We start from the raw sequence: 14,297 nt of genomic DNA, 5'->3' as shown, positions 1-14,297 counted from the left end.
AAAGCACTATTAACCCTAGCTATTTCTGTAGAATTCTTTCAAGAAACGGGCAAATGCTGTGATTTACAGTTGATGGGAAATGAGGGGTTCCCCTCGATGAGGCTGCGTGGCTTCCAGATAATTACTCGGTTTGCCTTTGTTGTCACTTTGTTGCCATTTAACTCAGGGTGAGAGGGTCCTGAGGCAGCCAAGGCAGAAGCTTCAGAAAACAAAGTGTAAGATTAGGACGGCATCTTGCTTTTGCTCTGTATTTGGAAATGAACTTCACTGATACAGCACCTTCTGCTCTATCGATCTAGCCCACATTCAGGTATCAATGCTGCCAGCTGAGACTTCCTGGTCCTAATGAAAATCACAGTCTCATCCCACAGCATAGAAATCGTAAGAAGTACCTGGTGAGCCACAGATACCCCCAGCTGTGATGGGTTGAGTCCTGTCCCCCCAAAAAAGATGTTTAAGTCCTAATTCTGTACCTGGGAAGGGGACCTCATTTGGAAATAGGGTTTTTGCAGATACAATCAAGTGAAGACGAGGTCACTGAGCCCTCATTCAATACGTCTGGTGTCCTCATAAGAGGAAAATGCCCGGTGAAGAGAGGGCGCAGAGGCCAGAAGCCAAGTGAAGACAGAAGCAGAGATTGGAGTAAAACAAGCTGCAGGCCGAGCAGGGCTAGGATGGCGAGCCACACTGGAAGCCGGGAGAGGCAAGGAGGTATCCTACCCGGACGCTCTGGAGCGTGGCCCTGCTGCCCCCTGGATTTTGGCCTCCTCCAGAATTGAGAGAGTAAATTTCTAGTATCTTTTCTCCCAAATGGCCCCAGGGCCCCCAATTCTGAAGTAGACTGTGGCTGAACCTGATGGTCTGGTATGCCCCCCCCCATGCCTCCCCATGAAGGGCCAGTGAGTCCCTGGTCATCCTCAGGAGAGAGACCAGACTGCCCAGTCCTCTGATGGATACATGGATACACACCTGTCCCTGCCCCGCTCAGCCCACTGTGGGGTGGTAAGGATGCGAGGCTGGTTGTTTCCTTGTTGCAACTGGGCTTCTCTTCACCCCTGAGCTGACAGCAGGCAGGCAAGGAGCAGCCTCCACCTCGCCGGTCCCTCCATAGGTTACACCATCGTCGATGCCAGGACTCCAGACCAGCCCCTGACCAGCCTGGTGCCCACAAGAGCCCTCTCTGGGAGGGGGCAGCAAAAACTCTCCTTTAGTGACGGCAGCATGGCAGCTGCCAGCTGATGTTGGGGATGTGATGTATACAGTGATATGAGCCCAGACACTGAGGCCAATCTGCCTGGGTTCAAGTCCTGCCTCTGCCCTTAGAGCTGGGTGACCCTGGGCAGGTCATTTCTCTTCCTGGAGCCTCCATCTCCCCACCCATAAAATGGTATAAATAGTAGTACCTAAAGCAAAGGGCTATTTTAAGGGTTAAGTTAGTAAATATATGTAATGTGCTTAAAACCACAAACAGCACACAGTGAGTGCTATGTTAGTGTTTGGTATCATTTTACTATTGTTATTACTGATACGAGGAATCCACCAAGGTCAGACCTCTGCCAAGTTAAAATGAAATCTGAAACAGAGGTTTCCATGGGAGTCTCGTGGCTTCGATTGGATATGCTGTCAATAAATTGAGCAAGGTCAAGCTTTCAATGGCCTTTACCCCAAGAAGAGAGCCAAGACTCTGCTAACTGCAGACTCAAGTTGCCTGCTTGTGTGTTACTCAAATCAAAAGGAGCCCAAAACAGAAACCCCAAAAACACAGGCCTCCTTCATATAGAACCTCCCTTTCATTAAATTGTTCATTCAACAAACTTTTTACCAACTCCCTAATGTCTGTCAGACCTTAGCCTAGCTCTATGAGAAGTCAGAAAACGAATCAAGCTTCAAACACAAGCTGAGAGAATAAAGGTGATAGAATCGTCCATCATCTGTTGTCCGTCCGTCCATCCATCCGTCCATCCATCCATCCATCCGTCCATCCATCCGTCCATCCGTCCGTCCATCCATCCGTCCATCCGTCCGTCCATCCATCCGTCCATCCATCTGTCCATCCATCCGTCCATGCATCCGTCCATGCATCCGTCCATGCATCCGTCCATGCATCCATCTATCCGTGCATCTGTCCATCCATCTAATCTGAAGTATCTCCTGGCTTCTATCATATCTGCAAGGACAGAAGTCACCAGTCAATGGAGTGACTTTAGGAGTATTAGAAAATGCTCAAAACCTTCCTCTTCCGATCCGCCTTTGTACCCTGACTGGTGTTTGAAATTTCACGATTAAACCTTTATCCTTTAGACTTAAAAATACCTCCTGGGCGGGATAAAGTGTTAAGAATCCAAGAGTGGGCTTTGATGGCAGGTAGGGGAGACGAGGATGAGGGTCTCGGCTGTTTGGAAAGGAGGGGCCGAGTCCCCAAGCCTAACCTCCCTGTCTGCCGACTGTCGCTCGTGCAGCAGGATCCGCACCCTCCACCCACTGAGGGGGCAAGGGCAGTGTCTATCTTGCTCACCAAGCCCCCTGTTGCTCACATAGGTTTGAGCTCAATCAATCAATCAGTCAATAAATTGATGAACCTGTGTCTTCATCCTCTCGCCCAGGAAAGGCTCATTTGTCCATCAGGAGCCATAGGCCAGGGCCATGGGCCTCAGAGTTTTCACACTTCAGCCCAGAACAGAAATGAATTGCTTCAGAGAAAATCGATATTAACAAAGGTTTAACAAAAGTCTATAAAGCATAGGGGCGCCTGGGTGGCTCCGTCAGTTAAGCGTCTGCCTTTGGCTCAGGTCATGATCCCAGGGAGGGGATCCTACTGCTCTTTCTCTCTTTCTCTCTCTGTCAAATAAATAAACAAAAGCTTTTTAAAAATGGAAATTTTTAAAAAGTCTACAAAACATAACATTCTGTGCACTTTGTTCTTTGTTAAATGTAGTATTTATAAAAACATAATCTTTTGAAAGTATTTGGGTTCACATTTTGTCTGTCTGTGCAGGGTTTCCCAAATATACACAATCAGTGCCAAGATATCGAAGACAGTTGTAAATTAAATGTATTACTCGTAGCCAAATCACCCCCAAAGACAAAAGGATAAAAATCATCCCCCCAAACTCCCAGCATAAAATTACAGATGGTGCGGGTGCGTTTTACTGTAGATGATATTCACTGGGCAGAAGAGGTTCGGGCCCTGGGAGGGCTCAGAACTGAAGATGGTTTTGTTTACAACAGTTACTTCTCGAGAAGAGATTTTAAAAAGAAGCTGTGTGGATTTGGTTGTGGGTCAGTAATAATGTAACAGACCCGTCTGAACTGCTCCAAGCTCCCAGCGCTTCCACAAGACGCCCTCTGCTCTCACCTTCCCATTGCCAGCGACACAGAGGCCAGACTCTGGTCCCTGCTCAGAGCCATTTGCCCCCGTGGCTGAGCTCCTTTGTCGTCGCTGAGCACCCACCAAAGCCATGCGGACCGAGGACTGCAGTGAAGAGAACACAGGGGCCCAAGTCCCCGCCCTTGGAGCATCGTGATGGAATCAGTGAGAAAGGGACAGACACACGAGTCTAGCTAAATTCTGGATCCCAGAACGCCCAGCACAGCCCCGTTCCCCTGGGTGCTGTCCTACCTTCCAGGATTATGCCCAGTCCTATCAGGCTCTCCAGGCAAATGTCTCATAAATCCCAAGAAAGCCACCTTCTTCTTTTGGCACCGGCTTCAGACTTTGCCTTGTCCCTTATCTCCAACTCAAAGCAAATCGTCCCTCCTTCCACACGTGCCCCACGACCCACCCCGTCCCATACTCTACCGGCAGACATCACCTAACTGCCTATATCTGCAATTGTGGCTGAAAAAATAAAACGCGGTTGCATGTTGGCCAAAATTCGATGGCTTGTGTCCAGAGCACAGTGGCCTGCAAGTTGAGAAACTCTTGGGTTGCTCAATTTGATAAAAGTCCCAAGCGGCACGGGAACCACTACCCGCTGACCGGCCCCGGGGATGGTGGGTGGTCAGGGCCACAGGAGGGGCTGGATCATGGGCAGGCATCGGGCTGTTTGCAGGCGCGTCTTGAGTATGGACGCCAAGGAGGAGCGCACAGGCCATGGGCCCGGCGCAGGGAGCGCAGGCAGGTGGCCTGGCTGACAGTGGGTGGACCTCGGCGCTTGGCGGGGCAGTCAAGGCTTTCTGCCGGCCGCCCTGGAGAGTCACTGGAGGGTGTTTTAGGGAGGAGATGACTATGTTCAGATATATTGGGCACTTTTCCAAAGTGCAGAAATGACATTTCTGGTTGGTCCTGAATGTCCGCCTTGGCCGGGCTGCCTCCTATCGTGCACAGGGCAGTTAACCATTCAACCGATAACACCTGTGCCCACGCAGGTCCTTCTCAAAGGGCAAGGTAATACTTTTCTCTCAAATCCTCTGGCCTTGAAGCTTCCAGTTGGTGGAAGAGGGAAGACTGGAGGTGGCGGCGTCCTGGAGGAATCCTGGTTCCACACGGGCTGGCCGGGCCAGGGTCTGGAGCAGCCCCACTGACGAGGGACCTGATGAAGCGGATGGAACTCAGAGCCGCTGCATGTGAGTTTGCGGTGAGGCGATGAGTCGGGAGGGTTTGGGGTTGACAGTCCATTGTCTGGGGGTTTTGTGAGGCCCTACCGGCCAGCGCCGTGGGCAGGCAAGTGTTCTCCAGGTGATAGGCAAGAAGGCAGCTGGAGGGGGCCTGGGGACCCCTGGGGGGACCCCAGCAGCCAGGAGTGAGGGCAGCTGGGTTCCTAATGAGCCAGGAAGGTCAAGACCCCGTTCCTGAGTGTTCGGGCAGAACTCTTTCATCACTGGCTGGCCCCGGTCTGGGGGCAAGGACGAAATCTGTTGAGTGTTTCAAGGCAGTGTCGGCTTGAGCTCACTGTCCCTGACCCTTTGCACTGTGACTGGCTTGTTTCTCCTGCAAAGAGGGCCAGGCGGAGCGTCCAGAGTTTTCAGACATTGGAGACTTATCCTCCCCACAACCCGCACCGCTCGCCGCCAACACACACACACAAACACACACACACACACACACACACACACACACACACACACTGCATGGGAGAAGGGGCAGGAAAGTTATAGATCTCTCTTAATAAGGGTAAAACAGGGGGAAATTCCATGCAATCTGATCCGTCAGTTAATCCTTCAACTACCTTGAACCCCACATCCCAACAGCTGCCGCGGTCTTCCCAGGATGGGCGGCCTTCCCGAGGCCTGCTGGGAGGGCCACAGGCAACGTAGAAAAGGATCTGGGATTAGTGCCCTGAGAGGGTCCCCAAACGTGGAGTCACTCAGGACACTGGCTTTTGGCTGCACATTCCCACCGAGACATTTAATTCCTGCAGTTTTCAAGACCAAAAATCTTTTAATCGCTCGGTTTAGTTTTGAAGTCTCGGGAAACCAGAGAAGAGCTCCGTTGCTGTGTTCTCCGGCGACTCCGTGCCAGCTCTGGGCTCAGTGCGGGTGTCCAGGCTGGCTTGGATGGAGTCAGGAACGGATTTATTCGTGATGACATAAATCTGCAGCACAGGCCTTGCATTCGCCGGGCGTCCTCACCGCACTTACAGGTTTTTACATATATTATCTCAGCATCTTCTAGACAGTTCTGGGAAGCAGCTGTTATGAGGTAGATAGCCAGGTGAGTCATGTAAGGCTGAGCTGTTTGCTCGAATTAGTGAGACTTGAAGTCAGCCTCCATTCTTATCTGGCACCATCTGCTTTGCAAAAATCTCTGACAGTTACTGTGTGTCACTTACCAGTTACTGTGTGTCACTTACCCACATCTACAATGGGATGGATGCTTCTTAAGCATCTGCAGAGAAACCTGTCCCAGAAAAAGGGGCGGGGCAAGAAACATAGATTCTTCCTTTGGTACCATGAAAATGTTACTGCAAATATTTGTTTTCTAGGGTTTTCTAGATAAAAATCAATACAATTGAAGGCCAATTCTTGTCTTTAAAAAAAAAAAAATTGTTCTCTCGTTTCTATCAGGGAATCTCTTCCATTACACAGAACAAGAAGGCTAAGAGCCTGTTTTCAAGGCTTCTTCCGATGCCTTGTTTTAAAATACAGACGGTCCGTCCGTCCTGCCAGTTCAGGAGTGATTCTTGGCGCTCTGAAACGCAAACATTCCTCCCCGCAGATGATCTTCATACTCCTTACACTGTTTGCGGGACGAGCAGCCGCCAGGGCCACAGGCTTCTTCCCGGGGCTGCCAACAGCAATAAGGCATCGGGAATTTTCCACTGGGGGCTGTGTGCTGGGAGGGGGCCCAGGGCTTGCACTCAGAGGGCTCCCGTGTGGGGGACCCTGGAAGGAACAAGGAGTAGCTGGGGCTCAGGCACCTCACCCCTTCTCACTAGGGGCTGGGGGCCCTGCCAGACTCCGGGGGCTTGGAGCAGAGTCTCCAAGAAGAAGCAAGCCACCCAGAGGCAGCTAGCTGTTCGCTCCTGGGCTTGGACGTGCACACCCAATGGCACGCACACCTCCAGCTTCCCTGGAACAAGAGGAAAGTGAAAACAGATTTAGAACGACAGGTCTGTTTCCATTGGAGGCCCCTCTCGGGCACAGGAGGCCGGCAATAGCTTTGTTTTCCAAAGGCTCCTCCTTGCCAGGCATTTACCGAGGCATCTGGGCTACACTTAAATGAGGAAAAAATAAACATAGGAAACCATATTTTTTTATTCTGCAGCATACTGCAAAAGTGTCTCCTGTTCAACATCTCAATGAGATGTGCTCATGGGCTTAAGGAAAACTCCCCACGTCCAGCTCCTGGCTCTGTCCATAACCAGTAGGACAGGCTTCAAGGGCCTGCCACCTGCCAGGTCCCACAAGACCCCACCCTCAGGAGTGGCCCATGCTTGTTGGATGCACTGCATTATATTTCATTCATCTTGAAATTCGTAATGATTTTTGAACAAGGAACCCCGCATTTTCATTTTGCACTGGCTTCTGGCAATGATGTAGCCCGTCCTGAGAATGGGCAAATGTAACCTATGGTGGCCTGTACTCTTCAGAGAAAACACACAACACGGCCCTTTGTATGTGTCTGAAGACTAAGCTAGAAACGCCGTGCGCTATTTCATCAGCGGGCTTTTGCCTTAATGAAGACTTCTGCAATCTGGACTTTCATACCTCACTCAATTAACTTCAAATTTCTTTTTTTTTAATTTATTTATTTCTTTTCAGCGTAACAGAATTCCTTATTTATGCACCACACCCAGTGCTCCATGTAATACGTGCCCTCCATAATACCCACCACCTGGCTCCCCCTAACTTCAAATTTCTTAAAACGTCTTAGAAACGCATACCTGGAAGTATCACTGGTCTCCCTCCTAGGGCTGATCCAGTCATATCTTTACTGACGTGAGTGATAGTCTTTGGGGCCAAGGACAGGAGATTTGTTCTCAGGGGGCCATCCAGGAAAATACAAATGCCCTATGTTGGCCAAGATTGATACACGACGTGGGCTGAGTACCCAGGAGGGGCTGGGTAAAAGAGGCCTGGGTGGTAAGAACAAACTTATCACCAAACCAAACAAACTTGCTATGCGGGTACTTGATTGTCCAAGTCCTCGAAAGAATGTTCTGGGCTCATTTGCCCCATCTTGGTCCTCTCTTGAACCCATTACAATCATTCCACCAAAACTGTTTTTACCAGGGTCTACAGTTTCCTTCATGTTGCTGAACCCCACTAAGAAATAACATTTCTCAGTATTCCTTCAGATTGCTTGATTTGTCTGATGACTTGACCTGGCGCATCAGTCTCTCCAACATGGATCTCTGTCCTCACTCACTACGCTGGGTTGTCTCCCCTCTCGTGGCCACTCCTGTGCCCCATGCTACTGACTCCTCCTCGTCACCCAATCTCTGATGTTAAAGGGTTCCTGAGTCACTGGGCAGGCCCTGCCCTTCCGTGTCCATGGGTGTCATCCAGTCTCATGGCTCTTAATCCCAGGTGTGTGCTGTTGTGTCTCAAATGGCCTTTTCCAATCCAGTCTCTTCCCTGAACTCTGCACATCTTCATCTAACCATGGGTGTCCCCACCTGGGCAGTGATAGCCATCTCAAACTCAACATGTTCAAAACAAGATTCTTTCTGCCCTTCACCCTCCAAACCTGCCCATCCCCTACTGTCTCTACCTTCTCAATAATTGGCAGCTGCGTTCCTCAAGCTGCCTGAGCAGAACCCCTGGGGCTGTGTTTGACTCCTGTCTCTCACACCCCACAGCTAACCTGTCGGTGAACCTTGTCAGCCTCACCGACCTCTTTTCAGCACTCACCTTTGTTACTGTCAGCATCGTGAACTGGATCATTACAGGAATCTGCATTGGTCTCTGATTCAGCCCAGGTGTGATCCTGGACAAGTTACTTTACCTCTCTAAGCCTCAGTTTCCCTATCTGTAAATGGGGACAACAACATGCACATCACAGATTTCTTAAAGGATTAAATAAGGTAATGCCAACAGAAGCACTTAGCCTATGTTTGGCATTTTGCAAACAGTACATTTAGCTGTGATTGCTTTACTCTTAGCATTAATAACGAACAGCTTCTGTGCACCTGGGCTCAAAAAGCTAAATTTACAGAGAATGAACATTAAACATCATTTTTAACTATATTTTATTTAGCATTAATAAATTTCAGTCATATGTTTTCATTTGACACCACACTTTTAGTCACTGCAATATATCCCCAGTTCAGTTTCGCAAGCTACCTTATTCATGGAGGCTTCTGGCCCAGCTAGGACAATGTCCTATTGCTTGTTTTCATTTCTGTTTTGACATTAAGGTCCTAAGGGAGGTACCACTGAGCTTTACTGGATTTCCACAGGAAGGCCTGGCAGTCTGGGATCAATGGATTCATACACTTTTCCAATTTGGAGAGGTTGAGTTATTTGATTGCTGTATGGGTTACTTACTGTAGTTGGCACTTGCTCTTGAGTTTCCACAACTACAGTCTTCCAGATTCTTCCTTCTCTGTGTTCTCTAACCTCTCCTTAGATTCTGTCCTCTCCACTTTGGGACATAAAGCTAATTACTGCCTTGTTGTTTTCCATGACAAATGTGAAGTCATCAGACTGTGCTCGATGCCTGTTCTGGGAAGGATCCACTTCTCATATTCAGACACGAGCGCTTCTTTTCTACAACGTGCCATGCTGCCATTCAGCTAGTCTCCTGTATTGATTTCCTAGGGCTGCTGTGACAAAGTACCACAAATCGGGTGGCTTAAAAAAACAGAAACTTATTCTCTTACAATTCTGGAGACAGGAGTCTAAAATCAAGAAGTCAGCAAGGTTGGTTCCTTCTGAGGACTGTGAGGAAAACTCTGTTCCATATCCCTCTCCCAGCTTCTGAGAGTGCTGGCAAATCTTAGCATTTCTTGGCTTGAAGATACATCATTGCAACCTCTGCCTCCTCTGTCATATGGTGTCCTGCCTATTTTTCTGTGTCTTCACAAGGCCGTCTTGTGATAAGAACACCATTCTTATTGGTTTAGGGGCCTATCCTACTCCAGTATGACTTCACTTAACTAATTATGTCTGCAACAGCCTTATTTCCAAATAAAGTCACATTCTGAGGCACTAGATATTAGGGCTTCAACATTAGCTTCTTGGGGGAAGCATAATTCAGCCTATAACATCCCTTATACAAAACTTTCCCTTGAAACATTTTAGCTGTGAGTCATCTAATCATCATTTAACACTTTTTTCTTTAAGATTGTATTTATTTATTTGACAGAGAGAGAGATCACAAGTAGGCAGAGAGGCAGGCAGAGAGAGAGGGAGAAGCAGGCTCCCTGCTGAGCAGAGAGCCTGATGCGGGGCTCAATCCCAGGACCCTGAGATCATGACCTGAGCTGAAGGCAGAGGCTTAACCCACTGAGTCACCCAGGTGCCCCTCATTTAATACTTTAGACAATACCCATATCTTCTTACCTTTTTTTTTTTTAAAGGTTTATTTATTTATTTGAGAGAGAGAGAGAGAGAGCACAGACATACAAGTTGGGAGAGGAGCAAGGGAGAGACTCTCAAGCAGACTCCCCACTGGGCATGGAGGCCAATCCAGGGCTCAGTCTCACCGCCTATGAGATCATACCTGAACCAAAACCAAGAGTCAGACACTAAATGACTGAGCCACCCAGGTGCCCCATACCTTTTAATACATTTGTTGTGTAACAGGTTTTTATTCACCTATGCCTTGAAAAATGAAAAACAACAACATAACAAATCTAGACAACTATCTCATCAGGAAAAACAGCTATGCAAAAGCAGCAGTGTATTTTATTAAATGAAAGTCAATCATTTTATTTAGAAATACTTATCTGCTGTATTTGCAATGGATTCTAATTCAATCCGGTGAGTTGAAATTAGAGAGATAATGTCTCCTGAGAAATGGTTTAGAATTTTTTATGGCTGCAGTTACTTAAACTTACAGTTTTCACTAAAATCAATAGACTGTTCAATCTCACTGAGTTGAAAATGGTCTAACCACAAAGCCATGGTTTTCATCTGTATTAACACAGGCTTCTCCCCAAACCAGTGCTTGTTATGAAAAATAGATTTTTCTTTGGTCATCCAAAAGAGAGGGGAAAATTTTAATCTATAAATTGTCATATCTATATGATGTGGGCACGATATTTCACATCAATATCCCTGATTAGCACAAGCAATCTCTAACCACCATGATAGTAATAAGTTAGTCATACAATTATTCTGTCTCTGGCTGTCACAGAAAGACTGCCATTCTTCTGCAACATCTGTAGATGGCAGAGAAATCCTCATAAATTTAAACTACAGATGCCTACCAGTCTGAAAAATAACCCAAGAAAATTTACAGAACGTTTGGAATGGTAATGAAGGAAACTTTATTTTTAGAGCCCCAAACTCCACAGTGTGGCCCATCCTGAATGAATATGAAATGGTTTTTCCAAAATATTACTTGATCCTTTTCTCTTGATTCTTATATATTTGGGTAAGAGGATGCACTATAACATACCTCCAGAGTATACCTGAGCTTCTAGAAAAGAGATCTGTTTGCTTTGTACATTAATAAGAAACACAGTGCCCAACATATACTTAGGAAATACTAGGTGTAGTTATTTCATTTGGATATAGCACCAAAGTCATTTCTTTTCTCATGTTCATTTTGTTAATTCATCTCATTAAGGTGAATCCAAATCTGCTTTGAGTTTATTCTTAGTTCCTAAGGTGTAGCATTTATGAAATAGCTAAGCAATAATGAAGAGTCAGTCCAGGGGCTCCTGGGTGGCTCAGGGGGTTAAGCCTCTGCCTTGCGCTCAGGTCATGGTCCTCAGGGTCCTGGGATCGAGCCCCGCGATCTCTCTGCTCAGCAGGGAGTCTGCTTCCCCCTCTCCCTCTTCCTGCCACTCTGCCTACTTGTGATCTCTCTCTCTCTGTCAGATAAATAAAGAAAATTAAATTAAGTTAAAAAAAAAAAAGAGCCAGTCCAGTTGGGTTTTTTGAACCAAACATTTTCTTAAATTGCTGACTATCAAAGTTGAAACAACTCTGCATACTTACGAAGTCCAAGGGCCATTTTTCTTTAAGGCAGCTCTTCCTTGTCCTTGATAAGCTCTAGGAAGCCAGGTTGTATGCTGTCTCCACTATGGACCCAACACCACGTCAGGAGCCCTTGGGGCAGACGTGTGTAGGCTGGCTCATTCCCAGATGGCTATAAGTCTGTTCCCACTGCAGGCCAGTTCCAAGTTGAAAATTGGCTGAGTGGCCAAACCTTCCAACTCTTCCTCTAGACAGGAGTGTCCAGGGGATACAGGATAAAGAATCCCACACACCCGGCCTGTGCCCTCCTTTCCCATTACCCCCACGCCGGGTCTGACACACTCTTCCGCACTGTGGGTGGGGAAGGGCCAGCAAGCCATGCCTGCCCACAGTTGAGCTACTCGTAATGGGATTGAGTTTTCAAGGGGTAAGGTAGGTGACAGCTACAGGTAGCCAAAGGTGAGATTTCTAAGGCATGGGGACATCATGTGACTCAAATGTCTTACTGGCCTCACACCTGCACCCCTCCAGGCCATCTGGATGGTGGGGGAGATCGGAGCTCACACTCCAGCAAATGAAGAATGAACTAGATGTGCTCAGGACATCTCTTGCTGGACAGTAAGAAGGCAGGAGCAGGGGGCTGAGAGAACAGTGCTTCAGTCTGTCGTCCTAGCCAGGCTGTCCCCACTGGCCACTGGGAGACAGCTGGAGTCCAGGCAGGCGGGGAGGTTGAACTCTGCCATGTGCTAAAGCTGTCTGTAGCTCACAGACAACAGAGGAAGGAGCAACATAAAAGTTATGGAAAAAAGCCTCACCTTTCAGATCTGGTGCTCATAAAACCAGATCCAGTTTGAGGGGCCAACAGTGCTCTGGTGTTTTCCACAGCTGCCCTTCATGGATTTTCATGTTACTTTATAGCCCCGGGGCTTTCTGAGACTCTGCTGGGGGCAAACCCTACGTCCTGCTGGCCTTCCTATCTGTGCTCATTCAGCCTCCCGAAAATCAAATTACTTGGTTTTGCCTTTTTTAGCAGCTCTAGCTCACCATTGCTCCATTAAACTTTTAAGGGACTTGTACCCTCTGGGTCTGCTTGCCAGAGTGATTTGACTTAAGGTTTTCCTGGAAGAGCCAAGAGACGATGTCCCTAGTCAAGTAAGTTTAGCAAATGCTACACAGAATTTTCTGGGAGATGCACAGGGCTTGCACAGAGCGGTGAGAAGACCAGCAGTCACCAGCCCTTCTCAAAGCCACCTGACACATACACTCCTCACACAAGACATCCTGCAAATCCTAAATCCTGCTCGCTCACACAACTAAGCCACGTATTACCCACCCCGGAGGGTGCTTTGGGGACTTTGCGAACCCCAGTGCAGGACCCAACATTTATTCCTGGAGTGGCTAATCTTGTTACGCTCAGCCGCACCTGCCCAGCCTGTCAGGGTCTTTTTGGAACTCGAGTCTTAGGACCATATTTGTCTTGGACTCACGTCTCTCTAGCAAATGCTTCCACAAGCACACACACATCTGCAGGAAAAGAGTAGCTCATCGGTGAAGCTAGTCGCAGCTCTTCAACACGGCTGGCTTGTTGAGTTCTGCACGCACGGCCCCTCCTGGGAGGCATGCTTGGGCAGGATCCTTCCGGAGTATCAGGGATGAGTTTTATGTGGTTTCCAAGGAGATGCATTCATCTGAAGCTGTTTTTCCATCCAACGGCCCCAAAGTGAAAAGTGGTTGCGGGGAAGTTGAGTTATGACCTAATGCCAGTAGCAGCTGCTGGTAACTACCGGCAAGGGGTGAGGGAGCTGGTGGCTGGGAGTTGGGGGCTCATTAACACCCACTTCTTAAATTAGCAAATCCTTCTAGTACAAGTTTAAAAATAGAAACCTAATGGTTTCTAAAATTAGCACTCATGGCTCTCCATAAATATTTAGACCTCCAGTAAACTTCTGGTCCACTTCCCTAGACTAATGGGGTCAGGGAGGCTTAGCTTCTGTGCCACATTCTTGAGGATCAGTGTACTTAATGATTGACCTTGACAAGCTAGAGCTTTGAGAAGCCTCAGAATGCCCTGGACCAGGGACAGGCTGCACGGCCATCAGCCTGGGGACAGCCTCCAGACAGGACTGGAAGCATCCTAAAGGCCACCTGGAAAAGTCCGAAGCCTCTGGGCTTCCTGGAGGAACCGAGTGTCCGGTTCGGCCTGGGACTACCCCGATTTCACACTGAAAGCCTCCCCGTCTCCAGCAAACCAGAATGGTCGGTCACCGTGGCTGCCTGGACCACTGCAAAAGGACTGAGACCAATGTTCTGGGCCGTCTTTGGGGAGAAAAGTCAACTCTCCAGAAGGCACCGATGATACCCGTCCCCCCTCTCCCCACCCCTGGGGAGGACTTCACAGCAGTGTCACTATTTACTTGAGCAAGTGTTTGAAGGAGGAATTAAACTACAGAGAAGACCAGCCAGGCAGGCCCAGTACCTCATCCCCTGCTCCCAGTTGCCCCGCGTATAAAACAGGATGAGCAGCTGCTGCATCCCTGGGTTACGGTGGGGAGTAAACCGGGCAGCACTCTGTCTGCACAGCGCCTGGCACCGCTTACATCTGGAAGTTGGCGCTTTGGGTGTCAGCTCGGCCAGCCTGCTCAGCACATCGGTGGTGGGGGCTGGGGGTCGCTGAAGCAGCCCTGGCCCACACAGCAGAGTGACCCCTGGGTGGGACCCTCTCCTCCCTCACAGTGACTGCAGGACAGCCGGCCCTTGGGCGGCAG

At 48.6% G+C, this 14,297-nt stretch overlaps 1 protein-coding gene across 3 annotated transcripts in view; it reads left to right on the top strand.

The window, feature by feature from the left end:
• The window catches only part of CLDN14 (claudin 14), a 59,930-nt gene that overhangs the window by 42,981 nt on the left and 2,652 nt on the right, over positions 1 to 14,297 (top strand). Inside the window, exon 1 of one of the 3 annotated variants that reach the window (XM_032354725.1) lies at positions 4,173 to 4,566. The exons of the other annotated variants lie outside the window; for them this stretch is intronic. The gene's annotated coding sequence lies outside the window, so the exon portion shown is untranslated. Of the gene's footprint in view, positions 1 to 4,172; positions 4,567 to 14,297 lie in introns of those variants that run through there. 3 annotated transcript variants of the gene reach the window in all.

This window comes from Mustela erminea, chromosome 1 (genome assembly GCF_009829155.1).
Source record: "Mustela erminea isolate mMusErm1 chromosome 1, mMusErm1.Pri, whole genome shotgun sequence".
NCBI classification, from domain to species: Eukaryota; Metazoa; Chordata; class Mammalia; order Carnivora; family Mustelidae; genus Mustela; species Mustela erminea.
The sequence above is the reverse complement of the archived record's forward strand: the minus strand, read 5'-3'. Positions and strand labels throughout refer to the sequence as shown.